Genomic DNA, 19,833 nt, shown 5'->3' with positions numbered 1-19,833 from the left:
TAAAAACTCTGCAAACTTAAAATAGCGGATTAAAAAAGTTCAGACCTTTCACACTTTTGTCCGGAACCTCCGCACTTGTCCGGAGGTTCCGAGAAAAGTGCGGATACTCCAGACTTTTGAGGAAGTTTGAACTGGAGCTAAATCTGAGATAATGAGTGACAAGTTTATGGGTTACCAAGCATCAGTAGATGTATAACAACTTATAAGACTAAATACCTACAACTCAAACTTTGCAACAAGATAGATCGGGTATAAACCCTAGAATTCTATTCAAACGAAAGATTATAAACAAATGCTAGAAACTGAACAAAGCTGACACAAGAATTTGTTTACCAGAGTTCGGCCACTCCACAAAGAAGTGCTTACGTCTCCGTTGAGGAGCTCACAAAGAGCTGGATCTTTTCTAACCCTATCCTCACCAAAGCGACCACACAGATCGAGCTTCTGATTTCTTACTCAATTTGTCGGGGTGATACAAACTTCTCGAGGCTCACCACAAACTTGAGAGCTCAACGGGCAACGCCTTACCATCTAGGTGGACGAACCACCAAGAGTAAAGAACTTGAAACCACCGGCTTTGACGAAGAAATGAGTGCTCAAAGATGGCTTTGTACTTCACTAGCACTCTTGCTTAAATTCACTCAACCCTAGCAAAGATCTCAACAAGAATCACAAAAGGGGAGTGGAAAGGAGCTTTTAATGTGCTAGAAGCCTTTTGTCTCAAAGATGGTCGGAATTCAAGAGGTCAGAGGCTGTTGCATTGAAGGATGTGGGGTTTTTATACTCCACACTCAAAAACTAGCCGTTATGCTTTGAAAAAGTGCGGACCCTCCGCACAAGTCCGGAACCTCTACACTTGTGCGGACCTTCCGCAGAAAAGTACGGAGCATCTACAGTTAGCTGAGAACTCACTAAATTGCGGACCCTCCGCACAAAAGTGCGGACATTCCGCACAAGTGCGGATACTCTGTAGAGAAGTGCGGACCTTCCGCATTTTTCTGAAACAAAAGTTTTAGGGCTAACTTTCTATGACTCTCATGGGTTTGTTTGGACTTTTGAGCACTGTTTCTATACAAATAAGTAGATTTCATGTCTCACTTTATAGTACGGCATCCTAAACTCAAATATAAATCATAAAAGAATTTAAAAAGCATAGGAGCCAATTCGCTTTCCTTTATGCATTTCTGGGGGGTTCACAACGCGTCACATTTCTTACTTGATGGAATTAACACCTGTCCATAACTCATAAAACTCATTAGTTCTTTAATTGTTTTATCATTATCACCAAAACCCACTTAGGGGCTTAGATGCACTTTCACAAACACCTTCTCTTCCTCACTAGTAGAACCTGAAAAAGCAGCGTGAGTATGCAGGTACTCACAAGACTTAATCCATATAGGGCACATATAAATAGTCCGACTCCAAGGATTGTGCATTGAGCTATTAGCAAGAAAAGGCCATATTGTTAAGTAGAACATATGCGACCGCATCCTAGACACATATATGTTTGCATCTAAACATAACCGACAACCTCTCCAAACCCTTAACAACATGAACATAACTGTAAACAGAACTAACTCCCAACATACCATATACAAATCACCACGCACATTTGTGACTCTATGACTGTTGCAAATGGACAGAAGCATGCTCATAGCCGGGAGCATGGAATTTTGAAATGATTTACACCCTACAGGAGGGTACAACTTTACCTACATGACTTGAGGACCATACAATACGACTTGCATAACCACACAGGTCCATACAAGGGGTACTCATGTCAACCTTTTTCAATAAGTCCTGACCATTTGATCATGCACGGATAGGTGCGGGGGTAATCCAAACTACTCCTGGAGCAAACTGGATACCCCAACCGGCCTCTCATGTCTGACACCATCGACTCGCATGCCAAAAAACCACAGCTACAAAGGTAATCAGCTTACCGTTTCCATATGTGACATGTAGTAAGCACAGAAAGTGCTAAAGCCAACTGCAGCAACAATAGATGCTTAAACGATGCAAGCAGTCTATAGCGTCTAGGTTCCTCTTCTGACCTTCCCTAGGGAACTCCACATTAAGACAGGAGAAACACACTTAACATCGCCCACATCTTGCCTCATCTTCACTACTCAACAAACTCAACATCATCGTTGTATTTTGTGAACACTAAGTAAGCCCTAAGCTCGCAAGCAATAATCAAATCATTGCTCATCTTCTACCGTTGGCCTATGCATTGCTAAGCATATTAAATCGATCTTGTAACTTAGACAACAACATTGTTAACTAGGCTACAAGGATATAGTTAATCAACAACTTAAGGTAGAGATCATGCAACCAACATAGGTTCTACCAAAATAAGCCCGACACTTGATTTAATACATGCAAACATACATAAGGCATAATTTATCAAGTTTAGACTCCATTCAAATGGAACAAGAGGGCGTAATATGCTTAGATGCTTGCTTTGTTGCTCCGGTATCTGCCTGACACTCCCCGCACAACACTCGCCAAACTCCAGGAGGTTGGTGTCGCCTTCACTCACTTGGATTATCAGTGCAACGCTCTCTAAATGGAATAAGAATGCATTGCACAAATAATAAATGATGGAAAAGTGTGCACATGATGCATGCTTGAATAATACTAGAGTGTCGTGCTTTGAAAACATTTGAACAAGATCGCTAAGTGATTAGGGTATCAAAGTTTCAAGCCCCAGATAAGCTAACATAAGTCCTTCTAGCTTTCAGATCCAAGTGGTCAGACCCACATTAAACTGACAGTTAGACCGCCGATATGCAGAAGGATTTGGCCTCTGGCGGTCATACCGATGTTGTACTGGCGGTCAGACGCTGACCAACGATCAAATCAGCCCTAGTGGCGACGTGACCCCTGTAAAGGGTTTTCAACTCGGATTCTCCGGCCCTATCTAGCAGTTAGACTGGCCCTATTGGTTGTCAGATCGCCAGACCTTACCAGTAGCACCTTTGTGGGGATGCCAGTGAAGACTCTAGCGAAATCTTCGATGACGAAGGGTACCAAAATGCTCTATGGGACTAGTGGAGTACTTCTAAAGTGATTTGGACAATATTCACTGAGCTAAACTCAAAATACCCCATGGATTGGATCTAAGTTAGATTGAACTTGGGTCTAAATGACATGAGGGTCAAATTGAGCTAAAAAACAATGGGGAAAAGGTAGTGGATGCCTCACCTTAGTGTATGGTAGCTTCCTAGCGGATCAATCAACTCCGAAGAAGCTCCGGTTTGCAGACCAGGCTCCGGGGTGGCATGCGGGCTTGATGTTGGACGAGCATGCCTCCGAAGAGGGAGAAGAGGGGAGGAGCTCGAGGAAGTCCTCCTGAAGCTTGGGGAGGTTCCCACCATTGATCTTTGGTCATTGTGGACATCGAGATGGAGCTTTCCTTCTCTCTCTAAGGTGGAGTATGGAAGAGAGTGAGGGAGTGAGTGAGAGAGAGAGAGCAAGAGAGATTGATCGATTCACTTATGTTGAGCTTCTGTGCTCTAGTGCTTAGACCGCCAATGCTCCTATTCAGACCGCGGTAAGTCCATGTGGCAAGCCCACATGGCTGCACACCTGGTGGTCTAACCGTGGTGAGGCTCGGTCAGACCACAGTGAGTCCCGAGCAGTCGCGAGTGGAGGTTTCTTGCTGAAATCTTTCCAAGTCTCCACTCTTTGCATACCTCACTAACTCTAAGGCACTTAGGGTCTTTCTAATGAGCTCTAAACTATGCCCACGTACTTTTGGAATATGTTTAACTCACTTCGATAGAGAAATGCGTATAACACATGTGATGTTGATTGAGAACACTTAATTACGTGATTAATCTTTTGGGACATGACAAACCTTCCCCCCTTAAAAGAATCTCGCCCCGAGATTTGACAACTTAGGGCGAAGGTGACGGTGATGAGCATTGGAAGGAATTTCCCGGTAATTGGGAAATTTTTTTGTCGAGCCACGTCAACGGAACAAAAAGATAACATTGGAACATCACATGCACTAGCCATCAGATCGTAGCTAGGCTCGGTTAAATCATGGCTCATTTGGACAGCAGAAATGGTGGTTAGACCGAAATCCATACATAGAGTTTTGGGCTCGAACGGTCAGACCACAAGTCTCTTGACCGTCAGACTGCCAACCAATGGTCAGACCGGCAGAGGCTCTAGTCAGATCGTGAGCCAACAGAGGGGTATAGGATTTTCAACACTTCTGGTGGTCAGACCACTAGGAGCAGGGTTCACATATCCATGACCATAGATAAGTGAGGTGCTCCAAGTATGCAAAAATTACAATGACATTTACAAGCTTTCAAAGAGCTCGGGATACTCGGAGTGGATTTTATCCTCATGCTCCCATGTTGCCTCACCTTCGGTGTGGTTGCTCCATTATAATTTAGTGAACTTTATGGAATGTCGTCAAAACTTGTGTTCCGCTTTGTCCAATATCCTTATCGATCGCTCACAATAAGACAAATCCGGTTGCAACCCTTAATGTGCAACTTCAATCACTTCTGTTGGGACTCAAAGGTGCTTCTTCAATTGCGACACGTGGAACACATTATGAGTAATAGAGAGGGACGGAGGCAAGTTCAATTGATAGGCCATCACTCCACGTTGAGCAATAATTTGAAATGGTCCCACATATAGAGGTGCTAGCTTCCCTCTGACTTGAAATCATTGAACTCCCTTGAGATGAGACACCTTGAGATACACATAATATCCAATGGCAAACTCAAGGTCTCAGCGGAGACGATACGTATAGCTCTTCTATCGAGACTGGATCGTGAGGAGACACTTCTGAATAGTCAGAATGTGCTCTTCTACCACCTTGACCAAATCCGGGCCAAGGGAAGCCCTCTCACCGAATTCAGACCAATTCAACGGCGTTCAGCATCTACGGCCATAGAGAGCTTCAAACAGTGACATCTTAATGCTCGCTTGGTAGATATTGTTGTACGAGAACTTCGTAAATGACAAGCATATGTCACTCCGCTTCTCATAAGTGAGAACACAAGCTCGGAGCATGTCTTCCAGGATTTTATTCACCCACTCGGTTTGACCTTCAGTTTGAGGATGATATGCAGTGATATAGAAGAGCATGGTTCCCATGGCTTTATGCAAGCTCCTCCAGAAATGAGAGGTGAACTAAGTGCCTCGATCAAAGATAATCTTCTTCAGTATCCCATGAAGAAAAACAATTCGAGTGAGTTATAGCTCTGCATATTGCTTGACCGAGTATGTGGTCCTAACAAGAAGGAAATGAGCGAACTTTGTCAACCGGTCCACAATAACCCAAATCGGGTCATAGCCTTGGGAAGTCTTCGTCAATCCAGTAATGAAATTCATGCCTATATCCACCCACTTCTAGGAGAGAATAGGCAAAGGCTACAGTGTACTAACTGGCTTGAGGTGCTCGGCCTTCATCCTTCGGTAGACACCACACTCAGTAACATATCGAGTGATCTCTCACTTCATGCGAGTCCACCATAATCTGAGCTTGAGGTCTTGGTACATTTTGGTACTTCCTAGAAGAATGGACAACAACGAATCATGGGCTTCATCTAGAATTTTCTTTCTCAATGCCTCGACTTTTGGAACCACTAGCTGGTTCCCAAACCACAGAACACCTTGGCCTAACCACAGAACACCTTAGCCATCTACAGAAAAACATGTGGCCCTACCTTCCTTCATCTTTGTTTGGATTCAAGCCATGCCCTTATCACCCTTTTGAGCTTCGTTGATTTCATCCAGAGGGTGGATTTGATCTCAAATTTGCAAGAAATCCCTCTGGACTTATCCCAAGCCTAAGCCTTCAGAATTCATCATAAAGTGTGGCATTTCCGGGCGAAACTATAAGGCAGTTGCACCGAGCCTTCCTACTTAGTGCATTGGCAACAACCTTCGCCTTACCAGGATGATAATGCACTTCTAGTTCATAATCCTTGATCAACTCGAGCCATCTTTATTGCCTCATGTTGAGGTCAACTTGGGTGAAAATATACTTGAGGCTCTTGTGGTCAGTATAGATGTTGCACGCATTTCCAAGGAGATAGTGCCGCCAAATCTTTAGGGCGTGCACTACTGCTGCAAGTTCTAGATCATGTGTGGGATAATTTTCCTTATGTGGATTCAATTTGCTTGAAGCGTAGGCGACCACATGTCCTTGCATGAGAACACAACTGAGTCCAAAGCGAGTGGCATCGCAATAAACATCGAAGCTCTTGTGAATATCCGGTTGCGTCAGAACTGGCATTGTGGTGAGCTCCACATCAGGGCAGTGTTGCATCGCAAGAATTACTGTCCTCTTCATCTTTATCCATCTTAATGGAAGAATTTGATGGCACAGTAGGCGTGTCATCGCCATTGGTTCTTGGTCCCAATGCAAGGTTCTCAAAGATCAACTCATCGGGTTCCTCCTCATCTTCATCATCATCAAGCCATGGGTCCCATCCCTATCCATATAGAGTGTCACTGTCCGATCCTTCCTCGAAGAAGAATTTGTCAAAGATAGGTATGTCACTATTCGAAGAAGAAGATGGGTCATCGTCAAAAGGAATGACGATGATGTCCAAGAGTGGCAAGATTCCAGCATCAAGAGCTTAGAAAAGAAAGAACCCATGATTTCTGAGGAAGAAGAAAGAGTTTTTTTTCTTGTCTCAAGGTTAAGGGCTTGAGAGATAATGCCTGAGACCTCATGTTTATAAAGACACTCGAGTCGCAAGCATGCACCTCATAGGAAATGATAGAACCGTCAAGGTATTAACAACGGGTGTTACCCTTCATTTCTCAACACCGTACAATGGGTTTAATAAATTAATGACCCTCATTTTTAAAAAAATTGCCAAGGGTCAAATCAGGTGAACTCCCTTAGAAGTTGTGCACGTCTAATGCGATGGATAAGAATGGAAACCCAACAATCTATCCAGAGTTTTTGATGAAGAGATCTAAACAACTTGAGTAATTGAGAACTATATTCCCGTGGAACTCGTTCTATGAAATCAGAGATTTTCCCGACTAGGAGGAGGGAGTCTCGGAAGAGGTCCTTGACTTACTCAATAGACTAGTGGCCTTCTTTTGAGTAGAATTCGGGGGCTAGCTGATGAGGATATATAATTATTCTATATATATTTTATATCTTTGAAGGGGTATATAAGGATTGCATGTATCTTACTCTATACAGGGTTGATCATAACGGCCACAGAATAAAGTATGGAGATAAAATACAAGGAAGGATCGTATGTATCTTACTCTATACAAGGTTGATCATAATGGCCACAGAATAAAATATGGAGATAAAATACAAGGAAGCTGATGGTTCCAAACCAGATAACTATCTCTTATTTGATAAGGAATCCTAGATATTCGAGGGTCCAACAATCCGAGTAGATTACGCCTGGAGGAGTCCGGATATGTTATGCCTGAGTACCCCTAACTATATAAGGCAGGGAGGGGGCATGTCCAAGATATATCATCTCACATCGAACCAATTGAAGCACAAGCAAGCCACACCTTCATATCTCCAAAGTTATGAAAGCCCTCAAGACTGGTCGAGTACAAGACCAACACCCATCGAAGATCCACGACAAAAGCAATCCCGTAGTCGATTACATCTTGAGCCTTAGACATAGCCAAATTTGCCTACTTCTTAGGGTTAGACACCCCATATTTCATCAGTGTACTATATGATCCAAGAATAATCAAGGCAAGACAAGACGTAAGACTATTATCCAACTCGAGGGCCTGAACATGTATAAACTTTGTGTCTCTATGCGTGATATACTTCTATCCTATGTAGGTATCCTTGTTTTCTTTATCACAAAATAGTATACGACCGAATATCAAACCCTCAACACCGCCACTGGCCGCCACCATGGGGGGCGGGACCACCTAACAGAGGGATAAACCTTGGTCTGGAGCCATGCTCCCCCATGGGGCGTCGCCATGGTTAGGCTGACCGTTGCCGACCGAAGGCCAGGAGGTTGATGCACCACCATCAGATGATGGCACGACCGATGCCTGGTGACGGCATCACCACCGGCGATTGAGGGCATGACACCGCCGTCCTAAGGCCATGTGACTTGTCGGCCTGTTGCACCTGAAGGGTGGCCACCATGGCTTCGCCTAGCCCGTTGTCACCCAAAGAGCCACACTTGCTTGAGGGTCGGGCTGGCTACCGCCATCTGAAAGAAGGCTTTGGATGAGTTCGCTGTCAGTGGACAAGTTGGCCGTGTGGATGTCATCGGAGATAGCCGCTGTGATGAGGACATCATCGTGGGACCAGCTGCGAGGGACATTGATGTTGTTCTCTGTTATTGATCAGCGGTTCCTTATCGTGGATGGACCGGTCTTTTAGCATAGTGTAGAATAAAGTGTATGATAGCGTGTTAGAGTAGAGAGTAATTGAGAGAGATTGAAGTAGAGTAAATTAGATGTTCTCATTGCATTATGATGTCTAGAATATATACAAGTTCTAGGGACGGGAAGACATCCCTCCTCGATGGACGGGTGCCGATAGGGACACATCCCTCCCTAATCACTGCCGTGGGAAGTTAGGAAGTTGATCAATTCTCAACAGTAGTTAGTGCGTCACCTCAGTTCCAGCACTGATATCGATTCCGCTAGTTTAGTACACCCAATGCAATGCGCACTGCTGCTAGCTAGGCATGCAGTTGCTGCATGCGCTTAACCAAAAAGATTTGGCGGCTTGTGCAGGGCGACACGCCACTGACCATGCACCTCTGGATGATGATTTAATTTGGAGCACTGCAGCGATCGAGAGAGAGAGAACGCGCAAGCAAATCCAATTAACATGATATCCGTCGAGCCCTTGATTCATTCGTCGTCTTTGCTGTACATGAGCCGCGGGGTTATATATATGATAGTATTTATATATCTATCCTTGTATATGGTGTGGATATATACTATCGATCAGTATATATACATGGTACCTATATTTTGGTCGCTAACTGCGCGCCATGATTCGAGTATAATCTAGACGTAGTGCATTATTAGGTGGGCTTTGTTGCAGATCTCTGAGATTTGATCCCGTTATCCGTTGGTTAATATAGAACGGTTAGTATATGATGATATACACGCTGATGATTGACGAGTTCGAGAATTTATACTCTTTACCCCACTGGAAATGGTCAACTGTTTTGCTTAACAGACAAGTGAGCTAGCTGAAATACTTTTGACCAGCAGCTTAGCTGTAGTAGTCGGCAACGGCCGGGGCAGGTATGTAGCTGGTAAGGTCCAACACCATATATATGCACGTACCTAATTAACATAGCCGATCAATTCTAGTGTTAACAACGACGTTTATATGAATTAGCTCCAAATTAAGCCTTATAATTAAAACCGACCGAGAACTCGAGATTAGTCACTACACCCTAGGTGGTAGAATAGTGGTAAATCTCCGTGCATCCCCGGACAATTATTTCGCGAGGGGTGTTTCGGTCCACGGAAAATGGGCACACACTACAAGTACAAAACTTGAAACGGTGCAGCAAGAAACATTGGCGGACCCAAAATTAGGCGCGAAACATGCCCGACGGATCATTGGATGGCCCGTCGTGGTACACCGAAACATGATCAAGTCCCAATTTTAACCCCGACTTTACATGCTCTGGTGCTGCAAGCCTGCAATCATAAGTGCAATAATGCAAATATAAGTAGTGCATGCCAAGCAGAGAGAGACGTATCAAAAGGCGGCGCATCATGCGTGGGGTGCCGCTCCTGCATAAACACGTGGGGTCCCCTTTCCTTTGGGTTGGCATTGCAGTTGCAGGCCCTGCAGGTAGGTATACGCAGGGGTTGCTCGCATGCACTCCATGCAAGGTGGCAAATCCAGACATAGCTTTTGTCGCATGTCGATGGAGTTAATAACGCCAAGGGGCTGCTAGCCAATAACTTCCGAATATTTGAAGGATCCTTACTAATCTGAGGATAATTTCAGTGTAGAATTAAACTTCTTGTAATATCCACACATGCCTAATTTATCTCATTCGGTGGCGGTCAACCGGAACAAATGAAATTTCAGACATGTGTACGGGGTACATCGGCGCCTTTCTACAGGTTTACATTTTCTTTGTTCCTTTCCCAAGTGCAACATATGGTGTGCTCACATATCAATGACTAGCATGCAACTTCTAATATACCGCATGCAACGTGAGGTATCATCCGATTCGTCTCTGCTTACCGAGATCCCTTTTCATTCGAGAGTCCCGCATCAACGCACACCAAAATTTGTAAGTTGTTTCGATTGGTGATGCAATATACATGCATGCATCTCCACCATCGCATTAATAAGCGTACAGGTCGGCTTGTCGTCGACGACCCGCGACGTCGCAACGGCAAGTTAGATGGATCACGCAGAACATTTTACTACTAAATTAATAAGCTCTAAACCTCTAACTAATCCGGCCGGCTTCCCTGATGAACAGCCAGAGAAGATTCGACACGTGCTGCCCAGGGTCAACTGGGTGAGACCCAATAGTCAGCCAGGTGGGCACCAAGAAAGCCCAACCGATCACCAACCGAGCTAACCCACTCAGGCATATGCATGGCAACGTGTACGTGCGGGGGGCAGCGCCGGACGTTTGTGCATGGCAGCTAGCTAGCCTCCTGCTCTGTTAACTAACACAATATATAATTTATTCTTGTCGGCACGAGCGACCTAATCTCGTAGTGTTCCGTGTGCAGCAGAAGTAGTCAGGGTTTTAGTTACAGTTTTGTAAATGGTCGCCAGTCCCATCGGTAATCGCGGTTATCTTGGTAACCGTATATTTATTTGGTAGAATTCGGTAGAAATTTGTTGAATTTTGTTGAAGTTTTTGATTTTTATAATTTTAAATTTAAGTTTGATCGGTAACTGTTCGGTTTATAAAAACGGTGCAGACCGAATCGTCCGATAGCTGCGATAAATAAGCGGTTGCGACGATATTTGTAATCGTGGAAGTAGTAGCTAGTGCGTCACCTCACTTCTAGTTTCCATCAAAGCGCCTTTGATGGTTAGAACTAGTAAAGAGATAGTTCTAAGTATAAATTAGATTTTAAAATATTTTAAATAACGAGACCCATTTAAATTTAAAAATATAATATAATGGTTACAATTAACAGCATTAGCTGCCCTCACTTAGTTAACTAATCTAATTCACCTCATCACTACTAGCCAGCTGCTGCGCCATTGACCACCTTTTCTTAGATCGGACGACGCATGCATGATTCGGAGCAGTGCAGACTGCACAGAGGGAATCTAATATAATTAAAACCCACACTTAAATTTTTTTTATTGTTGCCGTATAGTTCTCCTATCACTACTTAAAAACGAATTATTATACATGAATTTTAAATCGTACTATAAACAATTATTGCTTTTGTTTTTACATAAGTGTGTGATTTTGATCTTGTTATAAATGGTTACATCTATGTTTGTAATAGAGTTACATATAGATAGATTTTTAAAAAACTGTCATAGTATGGATCACAGACTAATTTTTTTGAATCCATTTGTGATTAGTGAGTAGTCATTGGCGGTTTTTATTGAAACCCGTATGTGTTAATTGTCACAGACATAGTTTCTTTAAAAAAATCTGTCCGTGTGACCCTTTTACTATATAAACTATTTTGCATTATGTCTGTCCTTATGATATAGTATATATACTCCATGATTCACAAATTAAACATGCATTGACAATTGTTTAGAACATCGATCATATGTAGTTCATAACATCGATCATATATTTTTTAGAACTTCAACACAGGCATTTACATATCACAAAGGTTAAGAAAATCACACAGATGCACATCACACATTGTTAACACATAAACCTAACTAGCTATATACAATCCCCAACTATACATTATTGGCGATGTTGTCTTTCAAAAGGATGAGATGATAGACATCATGGCGACATTGTCTTCCAAAAAGAAGAGATGATAGACATCATAGCGTCGCCATCTTTTAGAAGGACGAAATAATCGACATCATTGGTCGATCGACGCTGTCCTCCAAAAAGATGAAATGATTGACATTATCTCAGCCTCTTGCATTTTAGAACAACGTCAACCCAAGCATCATCTTCAATGAGCATCTCGTGGATATCCAGATCAAGCTCTATCTTGACTGTCTCACACATGAGCTAGAACCAAATTGTATTGTTGTCAAAGCGTCAGCCATGGTTAAGCAAAAAATATGTGTTCAAATTAGTCTTGCAGTTCATAAAAATGTCTCTATTGTGACGAACAACAATAGAGAAATTCCCATCCGTAGATAATAGAATAGAGGATGCGATTCATAGCAAAAATAGGAGCCACAGAGGTGCCCTTCGCAGAAGCTAAGAACATGAAGTCCACCCAGCCAAAGTCGATGCCAAGAATCCACACAGTGGAAGCAACCATAGGGACAACCCATACTGCCACTGTCTGAATATCGTAAACTAAGTCATTGCAGATCTACAATGAAAACAAGGCATTGCCCCTAGTTACATAGATCGAAGCAAAATCTAACAAACCCTAAGTAAACCACGATGGGAACCCTACGATACTCACTTCAGTGCAGTGGAAGGGATTCAGCCCCTAGATCTTGCTTCTCCGACATGAAAAAATCAGTACTTGTATGTGTGTGGAAGATATGAATACTCGGATGGCAACGAGTAGAGTGAGGAAGATGAACACTCCTCGTCGCTTTATATTGAGGGGAGACGAGTGAGTTATATGCGTGGAAAGCCAAAGAGCCAGGAGAGAGACTAGCAAGTTGTGTGTGCGGGAAGCCAAAAGAGCTAGGCGAGATGAATTATCAAATTTAAAACGGTTCCTAGGTCTTTAAATACAGACGGGTTTTCATAAAATCCATTTGTCTGTCATACAGATACAGATGGAACTTTCAAGAAACTATCTATGAAAATATCACAGATAGGGTTTTCTTAACACCGTTTGCGTTAGTATGATAGTAACAGACATATTTGTAAAGACTGTTTGTGAGTTCAGGCACACCCAGACAGCGGTCTTGTTACAAACACGACTATCTTAGTAACCGTCTGAGGGTATTTTGTTATTGACGGGTCCTAAGAAATTATATGTGACACTTTATTTACTTTCACTGATTCTGTGATAGTGTATGCAATGTCCTTTACATGATACGGTAGTACATACATATGAGATGGACCGAACAACGAGACCAGAGGAGGGAGGGTGATTTGAAGCCTCACCAAATTTGATCTTTCCTATTATCACTCAACGGCTCTTTTCTAACATGGATAAAAACATGTAGTTAGTGATGAATTGCTGACCCTAGGAACCAAACTAGAGACTCCTTGATGCAAAGTGGAAGCAAGAATGCAAGAGGAACAAACAAAGCAGAACAAACTAAGCTCCAGCGGCCTGACTACAAGGGGATCAAAGAGATTTGAAAAGTTTGTCTACTTGATGGTATGACCACCGGACTCCTTTCTAGCGGTCTGACTCCTGGCCACACAGAAAACAAAACAAAAACATCTCGAGCCAACAAGATTTAAAAGATGAAATCCAATCGAATAATCTCCAAATTCAATGAAATTTGAACAAGATGTACATCTAGAGCATTCACAATTATCCATCCTAAAAGATGAAGAAATCATCATAAAGTTCACGATTTTTGAAGAAATCGAGGTGAGGGATAAACAACTGCAAAAACTCCAAATTTGTGGTGCTCATGAGATGGATTGACCCAAGATCATTGAAGAGGTTTTCTCACATGTCCTAGCAACTTGGAGACTCGAAAGAATCATCCAAAATCACAATACAAGGAGTAAAATGAAAATCATAAAAAATGAGGCAAAAACTCAACTAAGTCACTTTGAGTTCGTCAATCTAATGCAAGATCATCAACATATCATCATCCACATCATGGCCCAATAAAGAGAAATTCTTTAATCACAAAAGACAAAGAAATCGAATAAAACTTGATAGAATAGCAAGGGAGCCAACAGAGACAAACCAGAAAAGGAGGCACAAGATATTTGGATTCAGTTCTTTCATTGATTTTGATTGGGACTAGAACCAAAGAGCATAAGTGATATCTCTACCTCCCTCTTTTGTTTGGAATACAAAGATTAGCACTCAAAATCTCATCTGTTTCTCTCTTTTCTCTTCTCTTCCTACATCTAGTACTCACTCCATCCTGATCTCTAATCCTATCTAAAAGCTCAGCAAGTCTTCACAACCATCCATGTCTATTTATAGGCTATTTTGGGACATCTTCCCTAAAATACCATTCTCTTCTAATACACTCTACCTACCACCATGGTTATTTTCATCCAAATATTTCTCCTTCACCCGAATACCATCACGCTCGTCATAACTTGGCTTCGTCTTGACGGAAGCTTCACGATGGTGCCACATGCACTCCCATCCTTTGCATGGTTTAAGGCCAAACCATGAATTGCACGCTTCTCAAGCATGATTTCCTGCCACTTGCTTACATTCTAAGCAAGTATCCTGATGGCGACGAGTGTCACCTTGTCCTGCGATCCTAACCCCCGGCAAGCCTTCCCCACTCCCACTCTTGGGGGTCGCCTTGTCACTTGCATTAGCATCCCACTTGCTTATACTTGGTCAACACATTGTCTTCATTAACCTTTATGTGCTTCTTGTTCTCTCTACGTGTATGGTGTGGATCATCCTTGACTTCACCCAGCATCTCGATCGTACGACCCAAAGCCTCCCACTTGGTCTCGTTCCTCTCGCCGTTGAACGTCAAATTGACTCCATTGACCAACTGAGATAAGAAAACATATTTGGTAGTCAATCATTGGTCTCCTCCAACATTTTCAACACCTTCACCAACTCTAGTTAGTTACAAATAATAACCATGCATTGTGAAACATAGACATGTAATCTCCAAAATCCCGAATTTTAACTTCCACTCCAAATTAACTTGTCAATTACTCATCACAAATGCTAAGACATAGCACATCTCAATATGGCTTCTTAATACGGTTACAATACAGAATAATAGCATAGGGTAAATAGATATATGCAAGGGTGAAGACTGAAAAACTGAAGAATTAATGTCCTCTTTTCCCCCCAAAAGAAATGTCAACTATTTTGCTTAACAAATAGCTAAGCTCAAATCACACTTTTGACTTAGATATATATCTCATATGCGATGGCCGGGGTAGGTATGCAAGGTTCAACACCAAACATATTATTGCACCAAAACTGGGGAAGTCATTTCAAATCTTGCGTAAATAAAAATGATTCCAACAGAACATACCATTCTACAGGGTGATTATTCGGAAATTACGGAAATTGGTTTGATCGCGCTGCTGGGTATTGGAAACAAGCTGTAGCGCTTGCTCCGGGAACGATGATTCATGCATTATCAATGCTGATTTGGACATCATCCACACTCTTTTATCTGAATGAATGACATGTGACAACCCCAAACCCCACTAGGAAAAAATGTGTGACAGCCCAAAGTTGTTAAATAGGTTGTTAAACATTAATGAGCATCATTAAGCATCATTTTACTATTTTGAGCAATTTTGGCTGGTAATTCAACAGGAACCAAAATGGTCAAAGTCAATTTCAAATGGTGCCTTATGAAGTAACTCACAAAGTTGCTATACAACATAGGGCTGCAAATAATGTTAGAAATTTGTCCATGATATGTGGAGAATATAAATGATTTTTCTCAAATTTTTGGGAATTACTTTGAAGGCATAAAAATTACCACAAGTTAGGAAAGATTGCATTTTGGAGAATTTTAGATTGAAATAGGCTCAGGCTATTCGGGCCAAACAAGTTAAAATGAATTGCACATGAATTATAGTTTCATACAAAATTTGTCCCAAGATTTTTAGACCGAGGGAAGATCATCGTTTGGTTTATAGAAGTGGAGGGGATATTTTTCTTCGATTGTCACTGTTCACGAGGTCCCACCCGTCATCCCCTTCGCCCTCACAACCCCTTCTGGCGCCGATATCCTTGACCGTGAAGGCCGGCCACTGTCACATGACATCGGTGCTGAATTCCTTGACCCTGAGGCATCGACTGTTGCTCCTTATCTCCCCCGCCCCCCTTCTCTGCTTGCTCTCCCTCCTCCCTCTCTCACGTGCCGTGAGCACGCAAGAGCAAAGCCGTAGCACAGCACAGCGCGACACAGCGGCCACCGCCGCCAAATATGCCACGCCCAAGCACAAATCCGTCGAGCCCAAGCCACAAGAAGCACCAAGGAAGGTCGTCGAGCCCATTCCCTGCCGTTTTCCCATCCTACCCCGACCGGAATCGGTGCGCTGGCGCTTCTTCCTCGTCTCCGGCTGCCCCTTTCCGTGCCTCACCGTCGGGCCACCGTCTCCAAGCCTCCTCCTCCCAAATCCATTGCTCGGTAAGCCTCCCCATGACACCTTGATTTTTTGGTGCGTGCTCGTTTTCTCTTGGCCCGATAGTGGCACGGCCGCCCGCATGTTTTGCACCACCGCCCCTCTGTGCTCGTCGCTGGCCATGTTACGGTCAGGCCCTCCGGTTGGAGATGCCTCAGACGGATCCGCGTGTGTATGCTGATACTCCTGCTGCTAACCCACGGCCAAACTGAGCCGGCGTTCGCAGCCGGCGAGGCCACCTGAGCCGGCTAGCTAGCCTTGGTGCTGTGCGACCTGGCCTCAAGCCGTTTTGACCCGGTCTGCATGGGCCTAGTCCCACCAACCGTTGGTGTGGCTAGCTGAGGCTGGGTACAAAAATGTTTCGGGGTATTTTAATTTTTTGTTTAGTTTATAAAATTGTGGGATCAAATTATTGATTAACTATTAAATTGTCTGAAAGCTTGGAAAATGCATAGAAAATTGTATATGGCTCCAACAATTGTAAAACCAATTTTGTTAGCTTTGTTTTATCATGCTCTACATGTTAAAAATACCAGGAATCATGAAATATGTGCTGAGATTTAATGGTTCTTGAAATACATTTAAGATTCTTTAATTTTTAATTAAATATTGGTAACTCCAATATTGATGAAACCAATTTTGTTAATCTTATTAATGGATACCCTGTGCAGAAAAAATAATCATCTACATGTTAGATATGATTAAATTTCTATTTAGGGTTAAGCCATTTTTTAAGCTTAATTAATCCAAGAAAATATTAAATGTTTATCAATAATCCAAAATAAGAAAATCTTGAGGCTTTAAACCCATGGCATGATGCATTTCATCTCCACTATTGCCATGTATTGTGAAGCATCTTTCATTGTGCATCATTCATGCTCATCATTGCATACGTTCTTTAGTGAACGAATAACTGGAGCGTGGTGCGGGTGTGGTCGAGGGTGACACCGAGGCATGCCACTTCTGCGAGTTTTGTGTCGAGCGATGGTGCTGCCGTTGTTCGCGAGCATATGGCTTAATCACTGTTCATAGATACAAAGATGAAGTTGAGATGGATGGTTGAGATGTGAGATTGAGGCGAGATGTGAGCGGTGTTAGGAGTATCTTCTGCCTAGGAGGAGTCCTCTGGGTAGTTCAGGAGAGGAGCCCGGATGTCATAGACCGCTTGCATCGTTTAAGGCCATCTGTCGGTGCAGTGGGCTCTAGCACTTTCTGTACTTACCACATGTTGATCTAATGGTAATGTAAGTCGATTATCATATGCCGTGCCGACACTTGCCTTGCGGCTCTGTGACGCGTAAGAGAAAAAGAGAAGGAGAAGCAAGGTGGCGAGGAGCCATAGGTGTCTGGGACATGCTTGCGGTAACCCTGATGCTATAGGGGCATTGAAGGTGGGTGGTTCCGGGTATGAGAAAGGTTGACACGAGTACCTCCTTATGTGTACTTTCACGAGTAGCACAAGCCGAATGGTCCTCAAGTTGTGTGGGTAAAATTGTATCCCCCTGCAAGGTGTAAGAACAATTCGAATTGCCATGCTCTTAGTCATGAGCATGCTTTTGTTCATTTGTATCGGTCATAGAGTTTACGAATGTGGGATAAAGATATGGTATGATGGAAATGGTTGGTGGGTTTGTTGATGAGACGGTTCCTTTCGCATATGTTTATGTTGGATCTATTTACTCTATGTTCCTGTTGGTTAAGTGTAGGTGCTCACACATATGTGTTTAGTTTTCTTACTGTATATGTTTTACTTAACCTTGTAGCCTATTCTTGCTAACAACTCAATGCATAATCCTTGGAGTCTAGCTATGTATATGTGCTCTGTATGGATTAAGTCTTGTGAGTATCTTTGTACTCATGCATGCACTTTCAGGTTCTGCTGGTGAGGGTGAGGCGGTGTTTAGCTACTTCGTGCCTGCCGATGTAGGTGGTGGGCAAGAGTAGTGCATCCTACTCTGGTGAGGCGTAGCTTTTGGGGTGGAGCCTAAGGGCATATGGCTCCACTGTTCTTTTGTTGTTGTTAATGTTTTAATATTCCACTGTATAGTTTCTCTTTGTGTAAACTGTTGCAAATGGTTGCATGTTTAAGAACTTGTAATATAACTTTAATTACTCGCTCTTTCTTAAGCTATGTTGTGATGTACATGCTGGAAAGGCATGTGTTCTGATCTTGGGCACAAAACACGTGCCAAGACTACCGGGATGGTATTCTAGGTAATCATTGAGGTTGTAATTATGAATAATGATCCTCTTGATGATTAATTAGAATACTATTTAGATGGTTCCTCACAGCTTAATATCAGAGCTTGGTTTAAGGAACTAACTTAAAACACTGAAGGCGCTATTTAGTAAGTATGTCAACATCACTAAGCAACCCACTACAGCTTCGTTAGTGCCTCTCTTGCTAATATGTATAAACTTGCTATATTATACCCATAAGTATAAAGTGTGTATATGAGTTACACTTAAGTTGTTTGTTTTCACATTATGATGCATTTATGATTTATATTGCATTGGCGAAAAGGGCCAGAAATGCATCCTGATGTCAGTAAATATCGGGGGCTCAACCAGTGCGAGGCAGGGGCCTGGTTTGTCCCGTGTGGCGATGGTATGGGAAGTGAATATGTTAGCAGTAACATATGAACACCCACCATACAATGGTAGATATGGTTGTCTACTCATGTGGCGGTTACATGAGGTGTCATGTAAGGTGATGGTACAGGAAGTGAATATGTTGACAACAACATATGAAACGTCGCTTGTGCGGTTAGTTGCACAAGCACCGTTCGCGTGGATAATTTATCTTTTGCGTGCGAAGGATGATGAATGTGACCTTGATGACTCCCCACAAGCATCGAGCGTATATTTTGGTTTTCCGGAGTGATGCATTCAAGAGAGAAACATGTAGATAAGGATCGAGCATGCATTCATTTCTCTATTGCTCATATGCATGCATTTTTCCAAATATACGCTTTGATGGAATCCAAGGAAATAATATCCAACATAGCGTAACAACATGAGTCAGAATTTGACCTTTTGCCTCTTTCCTCATCCTATTGTGACAACGTTCATGTTAGTCTAACGTTCCTTGTCATTCTAAATTTTATTTGTATTTCCTTGTCAAAACCTTGTCGTCACTAACTTTGGAATTGACGACAGGATGGAAACCCATCACAGTCTTGGAGATCTTCCCAACGGTTCCAATGAGAACAGCCCTCCACCGCCGAGCATGGCAGATGTGCTCCTGCAAATTGAGCAGAACCATCACGGTCATACGGTGCTCCTTGAAGCTCTCGTGTGTAACACGACCCCTCAAGGAGGAGGTGGAGCTGGATGCCGAGATGACTTTGCCGATTTCTTAAGGACTCAGCCACCCACCTTCACGTGTGCTGAGGATCCTCTCGATGCAGACCATTGGCTTAGGACTATCGAGCAAAAGCTCCCTCTCCTTAGATGT

This window comes from Phragmites australis, chromosome 5, assembly GCF_958298935.1.
Source record: "Phragmites australis chromosome 5, lpPhrAust1.1, whole genome shotgun sequence".
Lineage (NCBI taxonomy): Eukaryota > Viridiplantae > Streptophyta > Magnoliopsida > Poales > Poaceae > Phragmites > Phragmites australis.
This window is presented reverse-complemented; position numbering follows the sequence as displayed.